This window comes from Ictidomys tridecemlineatus, chromosome 13 (genome assembly GCF_052094955.1).
Source record: "Ictidomys tridecemlineatus isolate mIctTri1 chromosome 13, mIctTri1.hap1, whole genome shotgun sequence".
NCBI lineage: Eukaryota > Metazoa > Chordata > Mammalia > Rodentia > Sciuridae > Ictidomys > Ictidomys tridecemlineatus.
Window position 1 is genome coordinate 65,103,331 of NC_135489.1, and position 27,665 is coordinate 65,130,995.

Genomic DNA, 27,665 nt, shown 5'->3' on the forward strand with positions numbered 1-27,665 from the left:
TCAGTTTACATTATAAGCCAACTGAATCAAAATTTAAAAAGGAAAAGAAAAAGGTGTAGAGAGAAGTTCAAGTACTAAGAGTTGTTTGATGGGATTATTAGTTGTGAAGTAAACACATGTATAAGATTCTCAATTTTCTAGTCACCAGGGATTAAAGCACTAAGGAACCCAGCAAGTACAAAGTGAATTAAGAAAAAAACATTGCTTATAGCTCCAACTTTGTGCATTTGTTCATTCTATGTTGACAAACACAAAAGGATAAAGCTTTACATATTTAGAAGATAATTCATGCTGCTTAAAATATCACCAGAGAAGCTGATTTAGTGACAAATTTTTGCTTTGAGCCACATTTCTGTGGTATTTGTGCAGATATTATTTATGGGATTTCTTTTCATGTTTTATGCAGGTCATTTCTAAGGAATTCTGTGTTCAAAGCAAAAGCCAGCTTAGCATCCTTGGGTCTCCTGCTACATGTCTCTAGCTCCTCTTCACATAACTCCACAATAAGGAAAAGTAAGGTCAGATAGCAGATTTTAAAGAGAATGGGGGTGGGGTGGGGGCTAATATTCCCTGCTTTACCATCATCCTGGGAATGAGTGCACAGGGAAGTTCTATGTTAAATGTCAGTACACAGCCCTTTCCGGCACGTTCTTGCTCTCCTGTTCTTTCTCTGGGCCTTCTTATACCCCTGTGCTTAGCAACTCAGCCCAATGTAGAACTCAAGGTAAGCACTCCATTCTGGGGCTCAAGGAAACCCTCATGATGTGTCTACTTAACAATCAAGAATTCATTAAATGGATTTTCTGATGCATAAAATAACTTTCTTATAACCTACGGACCTCTACTAGTACTTACCTAAGTATCATATCTGCACAAGTACTTTAAGAATGCTGAAAAAATTTTATGTTTAAATAATATTTATTTTTAGGACTATATAAATGATAAATATTCATAAAATGGAGAAATTGCAGAAAATTAAAATGAAGAAGAAAATTTTTAAAAAGTTACCAATACTTGAGGAAATGTCTTTATGAATCTAATTTTAACATTCTATTGATATTTTAGTACATACAATTTTGGATTTTGCTTTACACTTCATGTTTTACTACAAGCAGTTTCCCTATCATCTAATGTTTTAGAAAATACTATTTTTTGGTGGTTGTTAAATTATACTGGTTCAGCCTAATGATATATATTTAAACTCTAGTTTATATAGATATTTATAACATATCTAGATTCTCAATATTATTTTGGGTGAATATCTTTGGACATAAATATTTTTAAAATTACAAGTTACTTCTGGAATCTAAATGCCTTCAAGTAGAATTACTAAAGAGAAGAAGTATTTTTGAGACTTCAGACTCCTGATGAATTTTAATCATTTTTCCTGAAATAAAAAACTATAATTAGTTTAAAAAATAATGACAAGAGTACATTTATATGCATGATTTTACCTTTTAAAAATTTTTAGCAAAACATTCCAAATCTCTTGCTATGTACTACAAAGAGAAACTTCATTACATGAAAATTAGTCAGATCCTAGAGCAATATGAATATAATTCTTCTCTTATAAGATGGAAAAAAATCCCCACCACTTAAAAACCTATTTTTGACCATATTTTATGAAAAGGTCAAAAGCAATAAAAAAGAAAGATATGTGGTTATTATTATAACAACACAAAGATGGTCAACCACTTCAAGCTCTTGTGGCCATTGAGGTAACAGGAGGTGCAGGCCAACATTTCAGACAAATTATTCCCATTAAGGTCACAATGCTCTACTTGACATGTCATTTTAAAAAAATAATTGTAATACTCTGCAAATGATTCTTGAATTTAAAATATCCCTTTGTGCCCTCTAGTGTTTAAATTCATCAAAACATTTGAAAAGTTTCTAACCTACTTTTAAACTTCAGAATTGAACACCCTTACACTCCTGTTTATACCAAATGCTTTATCTGTATCCAAAGGTGGTAAACATACACCTTGTTATAAAATATTTAAAGTTTACTTAAAATGTTTTACTTCAAAGAGAGATAAAAAAGTGTTTGGGAACTAACACAGGGGGAATCCTGGCCCCACCCCCACAGCCCCGCCTTTTCTAACAATTTTCTATTAGAACACACCATGCTTATTCATTACATATTGTCTATGGGTAACCGAATTTCCTCTTCAACACCAGAGTCTAGTAGTTACTGTCAAGACCTTATGGCCTGAAAAGGCTAAAATATTTACTATATGGCTCTTCATAGAAAGAAATCTGCTGACTCCTAGAGAATCCGTTGATAATTTTAGAAGTCAGGACATTTTAGGATGCCCTTTAATTTCATTAATTTCCATCATCCACTAGGATACTAGTTAAAATAAAGATAGTTGTGGGTTAGTGAATTAACTTCATTTTAAAAGTACCACCTTTGTTCTTGCTTGATGAAACACATTCGATCCTTAATTTTTGTATTTCTACTCAGTGAGATAATATCCACCCCATACCCCACAGGTTTCCACACTGATATGATTCTATTCAGGAAGATATAATAAGATCAAACCTTTTTATCCATGAAGATCAGAACAGGAAGAGATTTTGTGTCTTGTGTGCTAATTCCCTGTGTTAGTTAGCTTTGCATTAAGATAATTAATAAAAAGAATAATAAAGACAAAATGTTTATTTTGAACTATAGCATTGGAGATTTGTGACTGGTTGGCCTCATTGTTTTGTGCAAGACAGCACATCATGGTGGGAATACATGGTAGAACACAATCACTCACCTCATCACTAGGAATTAAAAGAGAGAAAAAGAGAGGTGAAGGATCTGGTGTGGCACAATCCTTTTAAAACATGCACCTTCAATGATCTTCAATGACACCATCTCTTAGAGGTTTTACCACCTCCCAATCCCACCACTCTAGGTATCATGACCTTAACATATAAGGGAGACATTCCAGAGCCAAATGATAGCACTCATCTATTTTTGATTAAGTAGAACTGGAATTATAAGATGATGAGTGCACCAAGCCCTCTTCCACTTCATACAATTACTAGTAAAGCATGCAATTACTTTTACAAACACATACAGTCTTTCTGGAATAAAGTAAACATGTCATTTATAATTAACATGACATTAGTCTTTATGCTTGAGTAAAATGTAACACAACCATTTCCTTTATGTACTAATGAAAGCACAGAGCACAATAACAAGGTCATAGCTCTATATGGGCAACTTGATAGGCTACCTTCCTTCCCCCAGTACAAGTCTCACACTTTCCTAAGCTCCTCTGATCTTATTCTCACTTTTGTATATCCAAGAGCTTTGTTGAAATTTCCTACTCCCTATTTGAAAAAGGTTGATATACAGTTCATAAGAGCTTTTTCTCATATGGTTTCCAGGAAATGGATCTATTTTATTGCTATTTTATTTTATCTATTTTATTTATCTGTTTTATTGCTATTTTATTTCTGTTTTAAAATGGCTAAAGCATACTTTTTTTTTCAAATATACACATCATCAATAACTTGGCGAGAAATCTTGCACAACAATTGGAGAAAAAAGAAAACCTCAGCGTTAGAAAAATGAATGAACAGAGGTTTTGGTTCATTTATTTTTCCTCATGCAGAGGCATCTCCGTCCTGGGCCATGTACTCATGGCCATTGCAGATAGTACACTTGGAGTGGACAGTTGCTGCCCTGCTCAGCTTTACAGTCTCTCAGCGCATGTTCTGTTCTTTACTCTTCTCATTTTCCCTTCCCCCAATCCAATCCTCTCCCTTATACCAGATGCAGAAATCATTTAAACACAAGCCAAAACACTAGCACTGCAAAGATTTGTTCTACAGAATCCCATGCTTAAAATCTGGGACTCAAACAACTTAAACCCACAATGCTACTTTCCAAATACTTGCAATAACAACAAAAATTTGTACAGTGATTCACATAATCTTTGCATACTCAATTTTAGAAACAGTTGAAATAAAACTCAGGAAAAAGTGACACCATACCTCTCAGTATTTCATAAGAAAAAACAAATACTTCCAAACTTACCTGCAAAAGAAAAGAAAATAGAGCAATAAATTTCACATCAGAGTGCATTTATCATCAGAAATATAGCAATTATAAATCAATCCCTCTATTATGTTCTACAAATGAAGTTATTTTTGTTGTTGTTGTAGATATTAACAGGGATGGCAGTGATATTTTCCAATGGCCAATTTTTACTGTGTATATCTTCCTTTTACAAATGTAATCTGGTAATAGAGAGTTTATAGAATAAAAATGTAAATAATTTTTAGACCCAGAAAATCTATGCATTACAATTCATATTTTTGGAAGTTAAATAAAACTATGGAAAACAAAAGTGTTTGGAGTAGGCTTACTTGGGTTTAAATTTCAGTTCTTCCGTAGCCTTGGTAACTCAAATCAACTCATACCCAATGAACCTCAGTATTCTCAGCTGTACAATGGAGACATTATATTTTCCTAACTGGAATATTACCAGCCTAAAATGAGGTCATTAAGTGGCATGTTGTAGAAGTTACATTAATTTCCTTCTCGCCTTCCTGAAAGCTTTCTGCTGGAGGATAGATGTTTATAGTATGTTTACAAAGCATAGGAGAGCTTTAAGGAATTTAAAATGGATAGAAAAGACAGACAAAGTCCACATTTCCCTGTCTTTTTCATGGCTTGACGAGGTTGGTTTATACAAACTATTAGTCATCTTCTAAATGCTGGGTGATTTATTTTCTGATGTAAGTTACAGCATTGCACTCAGAGGTCAGGCAATTAACTGAGAGCACAGCAGTCTGTGACATGGCCTATAGCCCACATATTCACATTGTGTCCCCTATTAAGTCCCCTTCACTGTTTCACAGCACACTTCCTACCTTCTAGTCATTCCTGGAAAGCAACAAGTGTGTTCTAGGGGAATTTGCATCCTCTGTTCCCTCTGGCCTTGGATTCACAATGATCACTCTGATCATTTCAGGTCTTGCTCAAACAGACCATTCTCAATAAGAGTTGTCCTGATATCTCTATTGAACATCTGACTACACTTTCAGCCTTGACTTTTAACTCCCTTCCTTTGTACTACTATCCCCTAGTACTTAGAGCACCCTAGCATATTACACAGAGAAGCAGAGATCTCAGTGTTTTTTTTTTTAATTAATGAGCACCAGGACCTGCAACAATGCCTAGCTAAGTATAAAGTATTCAAATACTACCTGCTTAAGGAATGCATAAAATATATAGAAGAGAATAAAATAAACATAAAAAAACTTACACATTACAAGTATCTTATGAAATACATTTATTTATTTTTATATTTATATATTTATATTATACAAATAAATATTTACCTATTTATTACACATATGAGTATTTCATGTTGAACTAAAATCTTAAGTAGAAACAAGTCATTTTACTTTTACTTAAAAATTCTTATGAGGGAAATTGTGGTTGTCCTTAGAGCTGCTGGCTCCATCTTTTCAATTCTCCACCTGTTGGGTACCTGTAGGTACTTCCTAACCCTTTTGTGGTAGAAGGGAGCCAAGAAACTGGTTCTGGCCAATGAGTCATGTGTGAACACACACTGAATGGCTGGTGTGAGACCTTCCACCTTTTCTCCTCTTTCCCTCTGCTAGAGGAACTAGCAAAGCCCACAATGGTAAACTCTTTCAGCCTCCTGACTGCAATAAAGAGACTGTAGAACATAGCTCCCAGTTGAGTATGTATAACATGAGAAAACAAAAGCAAAAATACAACCAACAATCTTTGCTGGTGACAGATTTGGAAGTTGTTAGAACAACTCAATTGACCCATAATGATGGCTAGAGAAATTATGCACATAAAATTTAAAAACTGTAATGAAAGTGTTAAGAAAACACTAAACTAGATATGTGCCCATTGTGAATATTCTTTCTCAAATCACTTTGTTTCTGCTGGTACTTAAGTTCTATAATTCTGAATAATTTGCTTATATTTTTTCCTTGATTTTTAAAATTCTTAGACATCTCTTTAGCTCTTGCTGTAATAGATAAACATTTAATTCTCTTATTCTCTGATCAACCTTTCCTTTCTTTCATCTTGTTACATGTCAATTTTAGTTAAATTTGCTGTTTATATATTATTACTCTTTATCATTACTATATAAACGTATATACTACACATGTAATATGGTAAAACTTTAATTTTTCCTTCAGTTAATCATTGCCTTCCCCCCCCAAAAAAATGTTGCTCTCATCTGCCATTCCCCTTGGATGTTTATCAATTTCATTTTCTCCCCTCAGAACTATACCTCAGGGCCTCTACTTCCTCTGTAATTCTGGGCTAGTTGCTTTCTAGGCTTCCTAAAAACCTGACATCCTAAACCTTCTCTCTGTCATCTTCTGTGTTGATTACTAGATCCTAGGACTTCCTGTTTTATCGCTTTCCATTTCTGATGGGTCACATTGTTCAGAAGCTAAAGTGGCAAAAGATCAAATAGTATTTAAAACTTTTTTCAGATCTTTCATGACTACAGATGGCTTTATTTTGCTTTCAACACTTGTTGATTGTTTGGCTTTCTCCATTGAAAATAAAATTCCCTCCAATTATCAGAATATTGGATCTGTTTATTCCAGCATCTAAGGCTATTTATTGTTTGGAAGTTGTTAGAGGCCTAAGACAGGTCCTTTTCATTTTAGATGCCTCTGTGGGTCTGGCTGAGGCCTCCCTGAGACTTCAGTCCTCCTTCTCCTCCCCTTTTGACCCTGAAAGCACTTCCTCTAAGTGTTGCTCACCAATGTCTCATCTGAGAGCCTGTTCAGGGAACCAATCCTGCAACACAACATTGCCTATAGCCTTGTTTCAGCTCGACAGTGTACTAAATCTGTTCCCTCAGAGTTCTGAACCTTTCTAATAATATTTCCCTACAAAATACAAGTTAGGTTCTTCTGTGGTAATAACTGTGTCACTAATGGGGGCCCCTGTGGGACAGGTGGGGAGGCATAATTCTCTCCTATTCCTGTGCCCTTCATTTTAATTAGAGATAATATGAACACATGTAGCCAATTCACTCCAATTAAATAGAAGAACACATTTTTAGATTATTGGTGCAATAGCTCTTCTCTATGAGCCTGTATGAAAAAACAATTTTACATTAAAAGCAGAAAAATTGATAAGAACATTTCCAAAACTGCTGAATAGAATTCTATTTTTAAAGAGTCCAGTTGAAGAATGAAAAATAATTTTAAAAGGAGCCAAATAATTTAGAAAACATTGACTTGAAAATTTTAAAGAAAAATGCTTTTTAATTATAGAACTTCTAAAAACTTTGAATATACAAATTGGAGTATGATTATCCTAGGAGTTGGGAGAGCATGTGCAGAATGACTGGTTTCCCCCTGCACACCAATAAATATGACAGCACGTCATTCAAAAATTGATGCACAAGCACCTAAAACCAAACTTTATACTAATCAAAGTGCTCCTATAATTCGTACAAGAATTTTTTTGCCTTAGCTGTAGAGGTAAAATGAATTGTTAATCACTTGAAGAACAGCATGATTGTACTGAGTAGTGAAATAGGTGAAAGCATGTGAATGCTTTCTCCATTACATCAAATTGCCTGCTTAATTAAAATTCATCATAATATTTGAATTAAGATCATTTAATATAAAAAGAGTGGTTCTCTCCCAGAATATTCTACAAGTCAACTTCTCATCATCCTGAAATTTGTTCAAGTAATCTGCATATATCGTAGTAGAGAACCAACCCCAGTAGATATTCTGAAAACAAAATTCCATATATAATAATATTTATAGCACATGGTATTTCCTTCTCAGAGATTTAAACATTTTTATTTAGCTTGTTTAAAGATTCTTTGGAATGTTCTTACAATGTATCAATTTACTTTTGTCAAGATCGGTTGTTCAACTATGCAATCCTTTTGCATGTAGCACCTGTGTATATATATGAACCTAACATTCCACAGAATTCACATTGGGAATTACTGACCTAGGTTACTAGGGTTCTTAATAACAGGAGATGATGAAAACAAACAAACTGCTGCAAATATTAAAGGGGGGGGGAAGCTCCAATAATTCTCACCAGAGGAGGTGAATTTTGTGAAGCCACTGATTCTTAATGGGACAGGAAAAGATAACAAAGAACTTATAGTTCCACAGTATTTATGTAAATAGGGCTAAGCAATGGGTCACAACTTTTTTCCTAAATGTGTCAGTTTCATACTGTCATAGATTAATTTGCCCAAAGCTCTACTGTAATTCCAAAATTCATTTTTTTAATTTGCAAAAGTTGATATGTTTATGGCATATAACATGATGTTTTGGTATATGCATATATTGTGAAATGATTACATCAAGCTAATTAACAAATGCATTACCTCAGTACCTACGTTTTTGTGATGGGGAACTGAAAATAAGCTATAGTCATCCTGATGTACCATAGATCTCTTTAATTTATTCCTTTTGTATAACTTTAATTTTGTATCTTCTGACCAACAACTCTGTCATCCCCTAGTGTCTGGTAACCTCTAATTTACTCTGTTTCTGTGCATTCAACTCTAGATTCCACATACAAGTGAGATTATGTAGTAGCTACCTTTCTGTATCTGGCTTATTTCATTTAACATAAGGCCTTCCAAGTTCATTTGTGTTGTTTACAACAACAGAATTTCTAATATACACAAAGAACACCAACAAGTGAGTAATAAGAAAACAATACTAACAAATAATGGGCAAAATATCCCACTCATATGTGGAATCTAAAAATGTCAATTCCATTGAAGTAGAGAGAATCAGAGACTAGAAGATTAGGGAAGCTGGGAGTAAGGGGAGAGTCAGTTAAAACACACACACAAACACACACACACACTCACAAATTGCAGTCTAGAGAAATAAGTTCAAGACATCTATTATTCAAGAAATAAGTTCAAGGGATACCATAAGTATATTAAAAAATGAAAGGAAATGTTCAACATCACTAATTATTAGAGAAATGCAAACTAAAACCACACGAGGTACCACCTTATAACATTTAGAATGACCATTACTTAAAAATGAAATATAACAAGTGTTAATGAGGATGTGGAGAAAAGAGAACTTTTGACCATTGTTGATGGGAATGCACAGTTGTACAGCCATTGTGAAAGATAGTCTGGAGGTTTCTCAAAAATTAAAAGCAGAAACACCATATTATCCAGCAGTCCCACTACTGGGCACATATTCAAAGGAAATGACATCTGTGTTTGGAAGAGATATCTGCTCTTTTGTGTTCATTGCAGCTTCATTCACAATAGCCATGACATGAACTTTACCTAAGTCAGAAGATGCCAAAAGATGAAAAAGGAAATGTAGTGTATATGTTTGAGTGAGATTAATGGGATCACATCTTAACTCTCACCCACAAATCTTTTAGACCTTCACTGTATATTATGTAAAATATAAGAATTAAAACTATAAAGTCTAGAACGGGTTTGTGAATGAACTGCAGGGAAATTGGTAAAGCCCCTGAAATTACATGCAACATTCTATGCATATTTGCATTTTTCAAGAAAGTGGAATCACACATTTAATCAGATGTTTAAACCAGCCTGAGAGAACTCCCACTAAAGCTCATTTAGGGAGATAATCTCTAAGGATTTTCCTTCCTTTCCAATTATAATTTTATAAGATTTCTTATGGATGGTGTTATAAGTCAAGTTTATGATATTCGATAACTTATTTTCAGAAACTTTCTTTTTGACATATTCAAGACATTTAAGAGGCATTGTAGAAAACAAAATTAACTTGTAAATATTATTTTAAACCTGTTTAACTGTATGAAATTTTAGTATACTTTTTCTATTCCACAGCCAGGTCATGGAGAACCACAGTATTCTGAAGACCTTATTTCAGTGTAGAACTCATTTGTCCACAAGATGGCTCTCTATAATTTTGAATATGCGAGTTTCCCAAACCAATTTCTCAAAACTATTTTTAATGAATTCTCTTCTCTGAAATAATTCATATTAACAGTAGGTGATTCTCTATCATTATTTTACTTCTATGCTCAAATGTCTAGCAATGCTTGACAATGTGTATGCCAGTATTTTTTGAGTGAGTGATGAATGGATGGGCATTTTAGACATTCACAGATTATTTACCAAGTTTCTGCTACATTCATAGCCCTACAATATGCATAGTGGTAGATTTAAGAACAAATAAAAGAAATTAAATTCAAAGAGCAAATCATTATCCCTGTCTCTCAGGGAAGATAAAATTTTTATATTAAAAATCTTTTGAGGGCTGGGGATGTGGCTCAAGCAGTAGCGCACTCACCTGGCATGCTTGCGGCCTGGGTTCGATCCTCAGCACCACATACCAACAAAGATGTTGTGTCCGCCGAGAACTAAAAAATAAATATTAAAAATTCATTCTCTCTCTCTCTCTCTCTCTCTCTCTCTCTCTCTCTCTCTCTCTCTCCTCTCTCACTCTCTCTTTAAAAATATCTTTTGAGTATTATGTAAATGAAAATTGGTATCAACATATAATAGATATACAAAGAGAAAGGATGATATCAAAGTGGTATTTAATAAGAGAAAAGACTTTGAGTTGATTTGACCTGTAAAAACCTGCAAGGCTTATATGAGAAGAAAGTAAGGATAAGATAGTCTAGCAAGAGCAAATTGAACAAAAGGAGCTTGGAATTTTGTGGTCTCAGAACACAAGAAAACGGCCTCCCTATCTATGAGGCTAGGTGATTTAAAGAGTATGGAGAGTCATTCTGAGGGGAAGAAAAGGAAAGTAATATTTACTAAGGCCATCCTATGACTCATGCTGTGGTTTAATGATCCGCCCATCTTAAAAACATACCTATGTGCCTCTTATTAGAGTGTTGAAACTTGGTGACATGTTTGGTTTCTTTAAGTAGGTTGACCTTCTCTAAATATTGTTCCAAGTCCCAGCATCAACCACCAGACCAAGAAAAGTGTCCTCAGGGAGAAAATCAGAATTAAGAAGTGGGCCTTCAGTAGGTTTTAGAGAAGACTCAGCTTCTCTGTCTTGAATCTCAGAGTTCTCTCTAGAAGGAAGGTTAACATAGCCCCAGCTGCCCAGTATAGAATAAGATCCAGAAGGAAAACTTCTCACAAGGGCCTGGATTTCAGCAGAGTACCTTGCATGCTAACTCAATTAATTTAGTTGCATCTTGCTTTGATTTTACAAACAACTTCTTTTTGTCACTAACGTCTTGGTTTAAAATTTCTGTTTTGTCTCAACTGTTACACTAAGAAAAGCATGCTTTTTTTAAACATTTGTTTGAATAAAATAGATTAAGTAAAGCAGTACCTGCATAGCTGCATCTAGAAAGAATGATAAAGCTAGAAACAAAAGTTGGAAAGACTCCAAGAAAATCATGTGTCTTACATCCTGTCTTACAGTTTTCCATTCCTTTTTTCCTTCCTCACATTTATTTTTGTAATTAGAAAAGCAATTTTCTTACTGTCAAAAAACACAGCCACGAATCCGTAAAAATAAACATAAATGCACTGTTTTAGATACATCTCAGATGAGTCATCAAGAAAATGTAACCAGTTAATTTGGGTAGATTTTAGTGACTCTAGGATGATGAGACACTGCCATTTCAGGTGTGCAATTTGCTCATCAAACTAAGAAGAAAAAGTTTAGGTCTTAAGTTTTGTGATGTAGAAAATGAATTATACAATAAAAGACATAATCTATAATTTGGTCTTCTTCCTGACTTGTCCTTCACGGTTAACCAGTGCTATCATCACAAATTTATATGCCCATGGAGAAGCTCTAGATAGAGTGATTTAAGTTTCACATCTTCTGTAGAAACAAAAGTCATTTAATGGATTCATTTGCTAAGTATAAGCAATGCAGCACACGAAAAGAAAAGTTAGATCTTGTATTTTTACAAATTCCCAGGTCTGTGCTACAAAATACTTTCAAAATAATTTCCTTGTGAAATGTATTGTGAATCTAAATTTTAAAACTAATCTGGAATAAGTATGAAATTTTCTCGGTATTTGCACTGTACATCAGCTTATATAAAAGTAAGTCAACTGACTTCTACAGTAAAGGTAATTATTTTTAAATTGAAAAAAATATATATGAAGAAACAGGTACATAGCATTTACACATGGATTTGGCAATTCGTGAGATTTTTATTATCATTTCCTCTAACTGAGCACCTGCATGTGGTCAATCCTCAATGAACTCTCCTTCTACCCCAAGGGTATCTTCAAAGTCCCTTTCATCACAGGACCTTTCTCTTCCTCAAGAAGATCTTCATGCCATTTGCTAAGGCAATATAATTTTCTTCACCTGGACATGTATATATGTGATTAGGAATATCATATGCTTTTTTACTGTGCCCTTCCCTTATCTTCTGTAAGTTTTGCACATATATCTCTGTTGGCTGCCTGGGACATAGTAGGGTTTAACCAAATAAATAAATATGTTATCTCATAGAATCCTTACAACAAACCTGGTATCAAAAATCAAAATTATCTGATTTTATGAGCATCACTATCCTCATTCATAAAAAAAGTAGAATAGTACACCTGATTGGTACTATTGTACTTTTTTTTATGAAATTAATAATTTTTGAGATTCATTTAATGCCTCCTTTTGAAAACAACTAAATTCAAACCAATAGCAAAATGAGAACCTTAGGAATAGTGACAAAGTCAAATTTCTAAGAAGACATCAGTACACCTGATTAGTACTATTGTACTTTTCTTTTATGAATGAGGATAGTGATGCTCATAAAATCAGATAATTTGCTCAGAATCAGCCATTTAACATCAGAGTTGAATATGAATTTAGTCTGATAGGGCTCCAAAGCCTGGGATGTTCCCTTGCCTAGTACCATCTATGACGCCACAAATGCTTTGTCAGAATACGTAGGACACCTCCTAGTCCCACCCACCCCTCCAAATCCATATTCTTCTCATTACTAGGATAGGAAGGTAAGAACTGACTCTTTTGCACTTGACATGTGCAAATGTTTCTAATATATGATACAACTGCCTGCCCTAATGACAGTTTCTTCAACTCTCATCATTTTTACTATAATAAGAATCAAAATTCTAGATTATTACACTAATGAAGATGAAGTTAATTTTCCACATACACTCTGACTAAGAAATATATAAATATATAAAATAGTCATTGATACTCTTTGACAATGAAACTATATTCTAATGTATAAGGAGATCTAAGTTTTCAATGATCTAAAAGTTGATATTTTAAATGAAATAAGAAAAAATATATCACCTTCTACTCAATTTCAAGCTCCATAAAGAAAGTATTTTTTTCATAAAACATCAATATTTCCAGTATTGCAAAATTAATAGTTTTTGAGATTCATTTAATGCCTCCTTTTGAAAACAACTAAATTCAAACCAATAGCAAAATGAGAACCTAAGGAATAGTGATATAGTCAAACTTCTAAGAAGACATTGATTACTTCAGAAGCAAAGGAATCAGGGTTGAGGATTTGGGGATGTAACAACGTTCTTGCCCAGCATGTGTGAGGCAATAGGTTTAACCACCAGTACAATGAAAAAAAAAATTGAAAGAATCAAGTAGTAAGTTCCATTGACTGAACTCCTACTTCTTGAGAAGAACTGTGCTAAGCATTTTATATAAAATACCTCATTTAATCCTTACAGCAATATGATGGGGTTAGGGTAGGGATTTCAGTCATGGGGCAGTGATTGTTGTGGGGATTGAACTAAGGGGCACTTGTCAATGGAATTATAAGCTTGTGCCACTGTGCTCAGTTCAGCCTTACTTTTGAGGTGAGGAAAAATAGATGAAAGAAAGTTTTACAGCTGCCCAAGTGCTTATAACTTATCATGGAAGAATAGAAATGCAATCCTGGTTATCTACCTCCAAAGTCCATAAAGTCCTCTCAGGATTTCGTAGTTTTTTTTTTTTTTAAACTGGGTATGATGTAGCAAAATATGTGAAAAAGATGGGAAATTAAAAGACATGAATGTTTGTTCAGCTGATTATATGTGTCAATTAGAGAAACTCACCAGGCAACAGTAAATCAATCACCATATTGCACAGTCTTTTGTATTAATGGGACTTCAGAGAAGTAAGCTATCTAGGTCAAAGAACTTTTCATGGGGGTTGTTGCAGGGACTTGAAGAACAGGCAAAGCTTTGGATAGGAAGAGCTGAGGGCAGAAACATCTCATATGGGTACAGTGGGAAAAAGTCACCTTATTGGGGAATCATAAGAATTATGTATTGGGAATTAAAGATAAGTTCAGATGCTTTTAGAAAGAACTTTGAAAGTTAAGTAGGAGAACCAATATGTTAGATTATTCACACATGCCACAAAATCTCTGAATGCATACTACATGGGCCAGGGAAATTTTTAAAAAAGAATACCCAGAATGCAACAGTCCTTAGGAATTCAGGTCACAATTCTTGAAGCAATTATTGTCAGGGCCCTGCCCATATCCCTTCAGCAATGCTGTGGCTATGGTTTCCCAGTCTAAATGCACACATTATTCCTCTTAAGGCTTGGTTTGTATGCAAATCAGGCTGGAAAGGTAGAAATAAATGAAGAACAGGAGATGCAGGATCAACTCCTGCTGGTGTTCTCATCCCTTGAGGTAGGACAACACTGAAGCAAGTTCTTTGTTATTTTCAAGAGTCCCTCAGCAGGACTGCCTGTTATCTGACTATGAATGCTCCCTATATTAGATTTGTTTTTTCTCTTTCTGATCTTACTTCCCTACTCCCCTACTGGTATTTCCTGGAATCACCACCTAAACATTTATTTTCAAATCCATTTGGATTCATATCCTCTTTTTTGAAGGAATCCAACCCCACATGATCCACAGGATACCTTTAAGAACAACTAACCATGGCAGATCACCTGCAGGCTTAGAGGTATTTTAAGCACTTTATTTATATTACATTTCATCCTCATACTGGCCTACGAAGTTAAAACTACTGTAATCCCAATTTTGAAAATGAGGAATTTGAGAGATTAAATAACTAGCCCAGTGTCAAAACCAGATTTGATCCAAACAATCTGGATCCAGGTTCTGTCTCTTATGTGGTATGTAGACTGCCTCTCTGCACATGGGAAAAAAACTATTGTAGAAATGAAAATGGTGCTATTGGAAGGATAAAGTAAGTATATATAAAATACAGAGACAATACATTTTTCTTGGCAAATGAACAGATATTATGGAGATGATTTTTAGAGCTTAGTTTGACAGTCTAAGCTATATGAAAAGACAGAACAACCACATGGGGAAGCTGGTCTGTATCCAAGGACCATATCATGTGATGAAAAGCAACATTTATAAGTGTTATAAATGGAAGACATCCACATAACTAAGCATCAGAACCCAGCTGCAGTGCTAATTTATAGACTTTTGTCTTGCTAAATAAAACATACATATATTCAAAGAAAGAAAGATTCCTATATAAAAGTGAATTATTAGTTTTGAAGGAATAGCATCTAATATAAGGTAATTTGGAGAAACAGCATTTGAATTTTCATGTCAGACACAATTCAGTGAGATGGCAGATTGCACAAATTCAGCTAAGGTCTCCTAAGTGTCAGAAATCAAGATGTGTGGTAATTATTTATGCTGAAGGTGACAATTTTTATAGAAATTTTACCTGCCCCAAACTTGAACTGTATCCTGAAAAATTAAAATTAATCTTTAAAGCACTAAATTTCAGGGACCCAATTCTGGAAAAGTAATTTTTTTTTCTTCTAAAGCATTTATTAAGTACCTACTCTGTGTTGAACACCATGCTAGGAACTGCAACTATAATGATGCAGGACTTGGGTAAAGGTAAGACAACCTGTTAAGATGAAATCCATCTGGCAGGAGGTCCACACTTAAGTCAACATGGTGGGAGGCAACAGGTCACAAGGGCAGATTGTTCTCCTTGAGGCTTGGGAGCCGAGGGGCATGCACTAGTCTACCATTCAAACTTATCCCAATGTATTTTTCTGGTATGTTCTGAAAATTTTCAAAATGTGATATAGAAAAGGCAGTTTGGTCTTCCAACCCACCTATAGCTAATGATCTGCTGTGGGGCAGTTAGATTGCTCTAGGCAACCTGGTTAACCATTCACAGACGAGTTTCTACTTCCTGGTTCCTTACTGAGTGACAGGTGCTCTTTTAAACACTGACTGCTTTTCTCATTTAATCTTTATGGCCACCTATGAAATGAGAACTATTTATTGTCTCCATTTTACCAGTGGGTAACCTGAGTCACAGAGATGTTAGATGATTTGGGGTAGGATTTTAAAAGATAATGTCTGTGAAAAGTTTAGTCTACATGTGTCATTAATTAGCTCTCCAGTGTTATTGCTATTATTATTATCTTAAATTTTTTACAGCATAAGTTCCCATGGCATAATTATAACATTATTTGAAAAATGTGAAAGAATATCTAATTAAATTATCCCACAACCAGAATTCTTTTTGCTACATATCCTTTATCCTCCCTGCTCAACCTTTTTTTTTTTTTTTTTTTTGATATGGAGGATTGAACCCAGGGACAATTAACCACTCAGCCATATTCCCAGGGTTTTTTTTGTTATGTTGCTGTTGTTGTTATTTCTGTTCAGACAAGGTCTTACTAAGTTGCTAAGACTGGCCTCAAACTTGCAATCCTCCTTCCTCAGCCTCCCAAATTGCTGGGATTATGGGCATGTGCCACCACACCCAACATTATTTAACCTTTTCTTTGCATACACTCATTCAGGAAAAGCATAGAAAGTCCCTATTAAGTGCAACACTGTGCTGGATGTTGGGTACAGAGTAGAACAAAGTCCCTTAGGTGGTGTTCTCATGAATAGCATACAATTGTTTGTTACTAGAAAATCACCAAGCCTCACCTGGACAAAGATAGTTCCTTGAAGCAGAAAGACATGCAGTGATGGCCTTGTAGCATGTGATAAGCCTTTTGAATGGTGACATCTTGATCCACCTTATACTTAACCTCCCTCATAAAGCAACTCTTGCATGGATGACTTTCTAAAAAATGAGAATTTTCATTAAATACTTTCTTCTTTTAGAATTCAAACACCACAAAGATTAAGATCCCCGATGCTTTACAGTGATTTGAACAAACCTCTGCCCCTGCTCTCAATAACAACATGGTTGCCTCAATTTGCCTATGAACAGCTTAAAGGTTTTCATTTCTTCTTTAGAATATCAAGGGCTCTCATCAGTATGCTAGTTATTGATTTGAAATTTACCAAGCAAACTAAAACATGGTCATTGATAATAAGAACTTCACACCACATCATTTCTTTAGATCAGATGGAGCTATATGAAGCAAAGGCTTGAGACCTTCACCCAGAGAGTGGTGGGGAAGACAGGAGGGATGCAAACACTGTAGGCTAGATATGTTTTCTGAATTACCAGGGGTGTCAACATTGATGGCCACAGCACTGCTGTCTTACCTAGGAAAACAGCTGCTATTTAAAATTAGAATTTTGTGAAGAAAGAGTTATGCAAAATACCCACAGCTAAGAGGATAAGGGTTTTCTAAAAGAGGAGCAAATGCTTCAGAAAAGCATTAGAGCTCTGTCTTGGCATAGTTTGTAGATCAATGTACTGTTTCTCTGAACTACCTCAATTTGAAATGCAACTGAATCCAAACAAGAAAAAAAATGAGTAAATCCGTTAGATAAAATATAGTGTCATTTTTTTTTAGCACTATAGCAATTATTTTGTCAATCTCCTCACCTTCAAATTTGGAAAAGAAAAACATGGACACTCATGGAAGAGGAAGAATGAAGTCCCTTTATGAGTGACCAGGACTGCTTGGTACTATTTAGTTTTGGAGCCACTGCAGAACTCCCACAAAGAAAGCCCTGTATAAAGCAGTGGTGAGCCCCCACACTGGGAGTATTAAAGAAGCAGCTCTGTTGACCCCAGAGAAAGAGCTAATGATTAAAAGAGATGAAATTCATTTATAATATCTGCTAAACTTTCAGTTCCTTCCTCCAGGGTTTATTATTGTGGCCTATAAATTATAAGGTTATTTAATAATACCCTTTAATTAATATTATATATTTGTCATATTTCCCTCTGAGGTATCAAGGCAAAATAAAAGAGGTTTAAAATTTTTAATTAAACTAGGTTAGCCAGTTCTGGTTAAAGTCATATTAGGCTTTGTTATTTTCACTAAGTTTCCCAGGGAATGGTGACACTTTCAAGTAAACTTCACAAGGGTTTTGAAGAAATCTTTGTGAAAGCAGGTTACATATATATGGACTGGTGCCATTCTAACATAAACCACAGAAAAGTTCCTGCTAAAAAAGTGAGCAAAGCTGAATCATTTTGCCTTCTCTTTTCCCCACTGTGATTTTTATTCATTTGAAGATAAAATTCAAAGAAAACATCTTAGAACTTCTGTTTGTCACCCAAAAATTATTTCCAGGCAGCATGGGAAACCTTAAATTTCCAAAATCAGGTCATGCAATCTAATTAATATGTTCATAAAAACAGTCTCTATCACTACCAAACAGAAAACAACATCAACAATGAAATCAGCTTGGGGTTCTTCAGAATCCCCAAAGGCACAAGCAATAGAAGAAATTCTAATCACAAAATAATTCCTCATTTAGAAATTAAAAACTATAATATTCCATCTCCTCTCTATCACTTTTCCCTGACATAATACTTTCTGTAAACAATATTAAAGCAAGGTAAATATTCTTTATTGACTTGGCATGTTGGTTGGGTATCACTGAACACTCTCAACTCTGATACCCCTAATACTTTCCCCTTTAGTGGCCTCTTTAACTGCCCACAGTGGTTCCATTACTCTCCTAAGTCCCCCACCTACTCTTCTATGGTCCTTCCACATGACCTTGAATTCTACTTCCTAGAGAAAATAGAAGCCAGGAGATGGAAACTCCCTCTGGTTCTCCTTCCATCTACTTAATCCTAATCTCTATGTAGTCTGGATCCATCCTTTGCTTCCCCCCTTCTATCTTGGGGTAGTCATGTCCTCCACTAGCCTTCTAGCTCTGTGTCCGGGCACTTTCTTCAGAAATGCCCAGACATTCCCTCCAACCACTCCCCAAGGTATTAATGATAACAACTAATTCTCAATTCCATTTAATATATTTTTGCTCTATCATTTCTAGACTTCTTTAAGGTATTTGAATCAAGTCAGTTAAGTTGCATCTTCTCTTAGATTTCATACCACTTGGAATATATCTGTATTAACCTGCTCCCAATTATATTGTAATTATTTGTTTCTACAGCTGTTTTTCTCATCAAGCTACAAGTATCTCCAAGACAGGCCTCTTTTATTTATCTGGACATTCCTTATGCTTAAAAGAATTAGTATATCCTACCTGTTCTAATATGATTCATTAAGAATGATATTTTTCAGCAACTGAGATATCGAGCTATTTTATAATTAATATATATATATATATTTGGACCCTTATCTCTGATTTTAGATAATATTAATATTTTTTAAGTATACAAAAAATAAATTGGAAAAACCTATACTCATTTGAGCATTTTGAAGAAAGTAATAATGATGGCAGCAAATCCCAAAATTGCATGTTTTTTTTTTGTCAGCAAAGTATTCTCAAAAACATTTCACCTGACCATTGGAAAGTAAAATGGAGCATCAAAGCAGTGCCAGGGCTGGTTTGGACCAGGCCAAACAGTGCCCCACGGAGATAGTGAATTGAGCTGACCCCAAATACCTGCCCCGAGGAAGGAGCGTCTTTTGCTTTGTACAGAGGCTCTGCCCATTCACCAAGCACCACAGTTTGCATTTCTTATTCATCACCTTTTCTAATGTATCTGGGCTGAGAAGCACCTTTTACTAATTCACAGAAAGGACCCTACCTGCCAGAATGGCCCTGAGAACACAGTTCACTGCAAATTGCTTGTAAAATTTCTCATTCTGAGAAAACAGAAAAAGCTGCTGACATAGACTAAGTACAGGTCAGAGTTCTAACATCAATAGGAAGAGCTTCTCAAGGGAAGGCCACTCACATTTAGTAGGTATCCTACATACCTACCCAGTGTGCTAAATGGCAGAGTGGATCTGATTATTTTCTCAGTTTATTGCTAGTCTATTTTCCAGGAGGCCTCTGGAAAGAGTACTGAGGCATCTGCCACAGAAACAATATAGTATATTAAAAAGATATTGGGCTTTCAAATCAGGATTGATTGGTTTTGCCTGAGTCAACTTCTCTAACTCATAGAAATGTGACCTTGAGCTCTTAAACTCTGTGATAACAGCAATACTTCTAAGGAAAGTCCCTCCTTTCCTTAGAAAGTATTGCTGTTATCAAATGATGTAATTCTTGTGAAAACACTGGGATGCATCTAGGGTTCAATCATCCTTGACCCCTTCAGTGATATATAAATTAGTTGGATTTGTTACTTATATTTTTAAAGAATTCATTCAAGTGCTATTAGTATGCCATTGTTAACATCATAATAGATTATTATTTCCAATGTTCTATGAGTTTTTCTTTAATAATCCACTCTTTAACATAAAAAGAATAAATATCTGCTTCCATGGTTTTCAATAGAAAAATGAAAGTTCAGAGCACATTGACAAGGTCACACAAAACATTAACACCAGAATTAGATTAGAATTAAAAACCAAGAATTGCACCAATAACCTGATTATATAGAATCCAGATTATCCATCAATATTTGACACCAATTATATATATATATTTATATATTACATGTATATACTATACCTCCCTCTCTCTCTATAATATATATATATATATATATATATATATATATATCAAATGTATATATATGGATCCATATATAATTTTAAAATACACATGTAAAATGCATATATATATACATATATATATGTTATTTTTTTTAAAAAGTACATATAATTTATAAAATTTTACAAGACATATAGCCCCTGGTTGAAATATATTGTCTTGGAATGTATTTATGGGCTGCTACTTCTCAAACAACTGGAAATACCATCCAATGTTCCAAATGGTTATGAGTTGTAGTCACTAATGTGTAGCTGGGATGTGTTTTTGAACTATTATTTAAAAGGCAGGAGGGGCTATTGCAATACAAAATATTAATGAGCATTAACTTTTGTGGGACTTGGCTAAAGGCCAAGGAGGAGGGAAGGGTTGGATAAAAAGGAATTTTTAACCCATGACAAGAGAGAAACTGGTTGTTAAGGTCCCTTAGGTTCTTCTTACAGTTTGGAATTCTGAAAGATCTTTCCTTTGCAATGACTTTCTCTGAGTCCAAAGACCTCAGCATTAATGGAAATAACATAATAATAGTTCATGAAAAGACATGAAGGAAAAAGGGATAAAAAGTGAGGAATTCAATAGAAGTTAAACATCCCAATTTCTTAGCTGACAATTTTTGTATGATGGAAAATTTTTTTTTTCCTTTCCTTTCTTCATTTTGTGGGGATTTTTTTTTAAGATCTCCCCAGATTGGGTCACCCACTTAGCCCACTAAGGATGTAACCTGTCAACAGATTAAAGTACATAGACTAATTTACTAGTCTATAAATACTGCTGGAACTAAAAATTATACTTAATTTCTATAAATGGTGGGCACACTAGTATTATTATTGGCAACTTTTCTCCTCTATCATACCATTCCTAATTAAATTTATCTTAAAAACTTAAACATAAAATTATGAATTTAAATATTTTGATATTTAAATTCTAGCAGCAAAATAGAAAGCCAAATATTAAAGTTTAGTAGGGTCAAATATTATACAATGGAAAAATCTGTGTTGTATTTTATCCAAACTTAAATTTCTGCTTTATACAATATGCTGACTTTCCTAATGAGCCCTAAGGACTGGTGCATAATTATGAGTCTAAACTTTATTGGCCAAAAGTGTTGACAATTAAATGACTTTGTCTAATAGGATTAAATCCATCTAGAACTCTGACATTCTCTGAGCCTGAAGACCTCAGGACTTTAGAATTCCTGGGTAATTATGTCACTCAGAGGAAGAGAAGTAAGTTCAGCTGGCCTGCAATCTCATGAGAAGATAAGCAGACTCCCAATGGATTTCAGGTTGACTAAAATGAGCAGAAGTCCATTATTTTGCATGAGAAATAGTATACTCTGTCCTTCAATGTATATACTGTGATCAAACCTAACATCCTCATCACACTAAAATTCAAATAAAACCTGATTATTACATTAGACAAAACATAAATTCTGGAAATTGTACTTCTGGGTTGAATTTCTATAGAGTTAATGTGTGGAGAGATTATAACTCTTAAAAATGAGATTGATAGTGTTCAGATAGAAACAGGCCAACTTGCCTTTCTCTGAATATTTACTCATTGGTTAAGTTATTTGAAATATATAAACAGATATATAAATGTTATATTGAGAGATTGATTTTTATCTTTTTTCAATCTATAAAATATTTATATCAAACAAAACAAGCTAGTTTAGGAGTTGAAACCTGGTCTTCAGAGTGACATCTGAACCGTGACCTGTTAGACTAAGCTTTATGGGAACTGGATCTTTGGAAGGGACAGTTCAACAAAATAAAGTCAGGGCCTAGAAAGAGGAAAAAAAATGATTCAATATTGAGCTAAATACCACAATCTTCCCATTTTTTGCCTTTTGATGGGAATCAGCGGTCAGCATCACAAAAACTTTGATAAAATCATTTAGATATCTGGCCCTTAGAAAATTAAACCCTAAGTACCAACTAAGTAAATAATTAATCACCATCCAAAATCACTTTCCCAAAACCTTCTTCTGATGTCCTCAGAGGGCACCCTGAGTGCAGCACTAAACAACCTCCCCTAGTAGTGCCCTTTGGCTTCAGTTTTCCATTGTCCTCTCTCTGAATTGTTTGAATCCATCATAAAAAGGGATACAAAGGTATTCAAATAAAATGTCCTCCTAAATTTTACAACTTCAACATCATTGGAAAGGACCCTGATGTTTTGGGCATTAAATTACATTTTTACAAATCAGATTGTGCAAAGGGCAAAAGCTGCAAACATGTTACACTATATTGTGTCATTCCTGATAGACTCTTACATGTGATTCAATGTTATGAGACTTCTAAAAGGTCCTCTTAATTGTTGCTAAAGGGAATTTAAATTCCTAGAAAGCTGACTTGCATTTTCCTTCTTTTGACCATGCAAGGCACATTTCTGAATTGCCAGGCTACCATTCTATTCTCACAACTAGCCAGAATAAAACAGGCACTATATAGTACCTGTTTACCCAGTAAGGTAAACCCTTATCTTTGTTTAGTTTGGCAATAAAAAAAGACTGAAATGTGTAATGGAAAGAAGCCTTTGCAGTAAAATCCTCCAGCAAATACTACTAATGTAGCTTCGAACAAAAAAGACACATTCTTCATACCACTCTCTTAGCATTTAAGGGGCAGTGTTCTATTAAGCTGAGTAATGGGACCACTTATTAACTTTAAAGTGTAACCAATACACAATGAATTTGTAATATGATTGTGTAATTACCAACACACTAGCCTGAGGGCAGGAGGAATGAGAACTATTAGAATCACTACCTGTGATGAACTTTTGAAGACTACTCCAGACTTGGTAGGTCTACAAATTTTTTCTCCACATTGCTTCTAGACAAGCAGAGGAAAACAGAGCCAGAAAACGCATCTCTAAACCCTTTTCAGAGGTAAATTAGGGCTCTTGACACCAAAGTACACCTCTTTAACATCCTTATTATGCCCTGCTGTTATTTTATTTCCACCTTCTGATCTGCACCGCCATGAAGAAAGACCTGCATGAAAGAATAAAGAAAGAGGGAGTCTTTGGATGTGAAAAGGAAACAACCTGGCAAAACCTTTCTTAGCAGGAACATTTAAGAATGGAATCTGATACAACAGGGATGCTTACAAAGGGAAGGAAGGTTTCCGGTCAACAAACATCTAGAATCTCTTTCTGCAGTACTGAAAGGTGAGGTTATAAATAAGAGAAAAATAACAACAACTAGGGAAGTTGAGAACCAAGCACAACACTAACTGGGTCACCTGGAAAAACACCACTACCTTTTTCCTTTGAGTCCAACTCTCATTGATGAATGCTTCTGAGGGGTCCAGAGAAGAACACACATACATAACATTCACACTCCACACTGGCTCAGCTTGGCTACAACAATAACAAACTGGTACATCATGCAGTAAAATGGATGAAGGCTCACTAGCTCCAGACACAAAATAAACAACCAGGACACTCAACTTCTCTATAGTTTTGAAACATATTGTATTACAGATCCAGAGATCATGAATAAGCAAATTTGCATTCTTTCCAACACTAAAGAGTTGAATAAGTCATTTTTCCCAGTCCAAAGCAAAGGTAAGGTTAATGCAACAGAATAGAAGGTGTTTACAATGTTAGGCATTCAGAGAGTACATGCATCGTACCTATTGCAACATAAACAAATGGACTCAAAAAAACAATAGGACTTGGGCAGGGAAAAACTGTTGCTTTATAGCAAGGTACACTTTATAGAAATGAGTAAGGCAATTTTGGGTCTAAGAATTCTTAAGAGGTGTGACATTAATCTTAAAGAAAGGCATAAAGAACAGAAGGAAAAACATCAGAAAAAGCCTACTATGTGCCATGGACTGCCAGCAGGACGGTTTAATCTCAGGATTAAAGGCTTCTAGTGTGAAATTTTCTGTTGGAATGTCAAGGCCCTATTGCTGATGTCTGCCCCTAAGTAACAGAACAAGCAAGGCGATGACACCAAGCTGCCACTGAGTGGGGAGCTCTGGTGATGCAGTTGGCAGTGGGCCACTGAAGTTTGCAGGCATGCCACCCAGATTCCCTCCCAAGCACATTAGAGACCAGGGAGAGTGGACATGGTCAGTTGAGAAGGAAGATATGCCACAAGGTTGATTCTGGATGTCTCTGATGTTGATAGAAGATGAACACCTACCTAGACTGATAGGATGTCTCCAACCCTTGTCTGCAATGGACTTTTAGCTGAAAGCCAAAACCTCTAAAACAAAACAGCAGGTGATCTTGGTGGTGCCTAAGCTATTAGGGGATTTTCATTTAAGACACTGTCATAAAGCAGCTGGAAACCCCTCAAAAAACTGTATTCACATATCTACTACTTATCTGGAGTCCAGCTAAAATATTTACCTGGGAAACACTTTGAAAATCAGGCACAGTATCCCAAACAACCCATGTTTGTAGACACAAATATTTACAATGTGCCTTTATTATGCATTTACAAAGTTTCTGCTGTAAGAGATTGAATCTAGACCACCCTAGAGGTATAAAAGAAACAAGCAATTTTTAAAATAATGGACTTTGCTCTTGTAATATTCTCAGAAACTAGTTCCTATACACATATAGACAAAAATTCCAACAAGAAATTGTTCAAAATAGCACATGTCCAAGGACTTTAATGCATTGCCTTGAACCTTAATACATAACCAAATATCCAAAACTAAGCAAGTTCTGTAAGAGTCTGAGCACTTCATGATTCATGTACTAGAGTTCTACTGGAATTCTATTGGTTCATGATAGTAGAAATATTCCTTGAATAGCTAAAATCATCTTAAATGAAAGGGACAAACACATCTAAGAATTATTTTAAAATCAACTCAAGTTAAATTTCCCTTAACCTTCTTTTAGAAATCCAGACCAACTGATATGAGATGTCAGAAATTTAGGAGTGTCCTTCCCCAGGGAATTTTCAAAGAAAAACAGATAAAAACAAATCCTAATCCTCTCCTTTTCTGTTAATAGGTTGCCATTCTCACAGGTTTTTTCTTTTCTTTACCATGAAGTGTTAATAATTGTAAATGTCATCATACTTGATTTCTTATTTGAAATACTTTATTTTAACAAGTAAGTTTTTTATTGCATAACCATTACTTTCTCAGACACATTTGGTATTTTATATGTTTGACTTCTCATTCTCATTTGATACCAGCATTCTTGTTCCAGAAAAATTCTCATCTGGTAGCTGTCATGGAATTTTAGAATTCTGAGTTTTACAAACTAAAGGGCATATTGATTACTTACCATATCCAGGAATGCCTTCTAAAGGGAAAATTATTCATGTGCATCATGTTGGCAGATCTTCTGTCATTAATATTTTCTTTGTCTCCTTTGTTATATGTAGTGATTTTCACAGATGAATTCCAACTCTCTTGTTTGAGCAGCTATCATGGACAGTTATTGCAACAAGTATTGATTTCCAAATATATATATATATATATATATATATATATATATATATATCCCCCAAAACAGATAGAGCAACAACAAAAGCACTTCCAGAATTTGAAGAAAGAAACATCACAGAGCACTGCAGGTATGGGTCCATCCATTTAGGTTCCACTAGTAAGTCAATACATTTAAAATAACCAGTCCAACTGCTAATCCTAAATGATGGCAAATATTGTCCTGGTAAAATCCAGCTGCCTTGAGTATAAATTAATGCATCCTTTGAGGAAGGACTATGGAATGTGGGAAGAAAGGAGTCAAAAGACAGTTTCTTGTTATCCTTGTTAAAGAAGTGTTAGAAGGAAAATGGAAAACTTCAGGCTGCTTTGCCATGCTGTCCTTTAGAAATGAATATTGCTTTTTCTTCTTTCTTAGGCACATATTCATGTGTGGTCACTTTAATGCAGTGCTACTGTCTAAGACGTGTCGGACAAAGACCTGGGCAGAGGGGCTAAAAACCATGTATAATTAAAGCCAACTTCTTCCTCAAATCTCAGAATTGCTGGTCTCCACTGCAAAAGTAGGAAGGCAAAGAGTAATTTCTGCTTTTTAGGACAGGATTACCACTAGCTACCATCATGACTTCAGAAGGTGCTGTCGTGATGAAATTCATTTCTGCTGCCTAACCCCATAATAAGTCTGTCTGCTCTCTTTAAGTAAAATGACTAAGCTATTGATCCTTTCACTGCAGAAATTCCCTTTAATCTGTTATTAAAACCATGTGTGGGCTTTTAATATTTTTGCCTTGTAAATAAAATGAATTTCACAGCTACAAGTCAGACATGGTCTAAGAATTTCTTCCCCCACTGTCTTTCTCTTCTCTTTGCTCTCTCTTTCGGTTTTTTTTTTACCCCAAATTCAGTTTCCCAATAAATGTCATTTACTCTGATGCTCTGATAGCTTCTGAAAGATTCTCATGCCCAAGCTATACAGACCTTGTATGCTTTAAAAACACAATGGCAACAAGCTCCTGCTGGAGTCCCCCAGCGCCGAATTTCCAGCAGAACCTTTGGAATCGTAGTAGCTGCCTTGTCTGCCCTGCGCTGTGCCGCCCCAGGTCTGAGGAGCTCAGGACACTTGCAGGCTCCCTGGTACTGTACATTAACTCTGCAGCAGCCCTGCTCGGCTGCAGACTGCTGCCTGACAGGGGATGTGCTGGCGTCAAGGGGGCCCTCTAGGTGGGTTCCCAGACACTGCAGAGTGATGCGCTTCCTGCCAGCCTCCAAAGGAGAGTGAGTAAAAGGGGTTAAAGGAAGAGCTCACCCTCCCTGGAGGAGCAGATTTCTTTCAGTAAGTAATTACCAAGCAAGAAAAGCTAAACAGCAAGAAACCTGTAAATAACCTCACAGGGAAATGACACCTTAAACAGACAGATATTATTGTGGAGGTAGGTTTTTTAAATTTGTTTTGCGTCTTATCCAATGAA

At 35.1% G+C, this 27,665-nt stretch overlaps 1 long non-coding RNA gene across 1 annotated transcript; it reads right to left on the minus strand.

Annotated features, from left to right (window-relative positions):
- Positions 1–1,014: 1,014 nt before the first annotated feature.
- Positions 1,015–27,412, minus strand: LOC144370148 (uncharacterized). The gene is made up of 4 exons (XR_013430082.1): positions 27,175–27,412; positions 16,883–17,021; positions 10,309–10,378; positions 1,015–1,387 (listed from the first exon to the last, which is right to left on the minus strand). It is a non-coding gene; the product is annotated as an uncharacterized LOC144370148 (long non-coding RNA).
- Between the last annotated feature and the right edge of the window lie 253 nt (positions 27,413–27,665).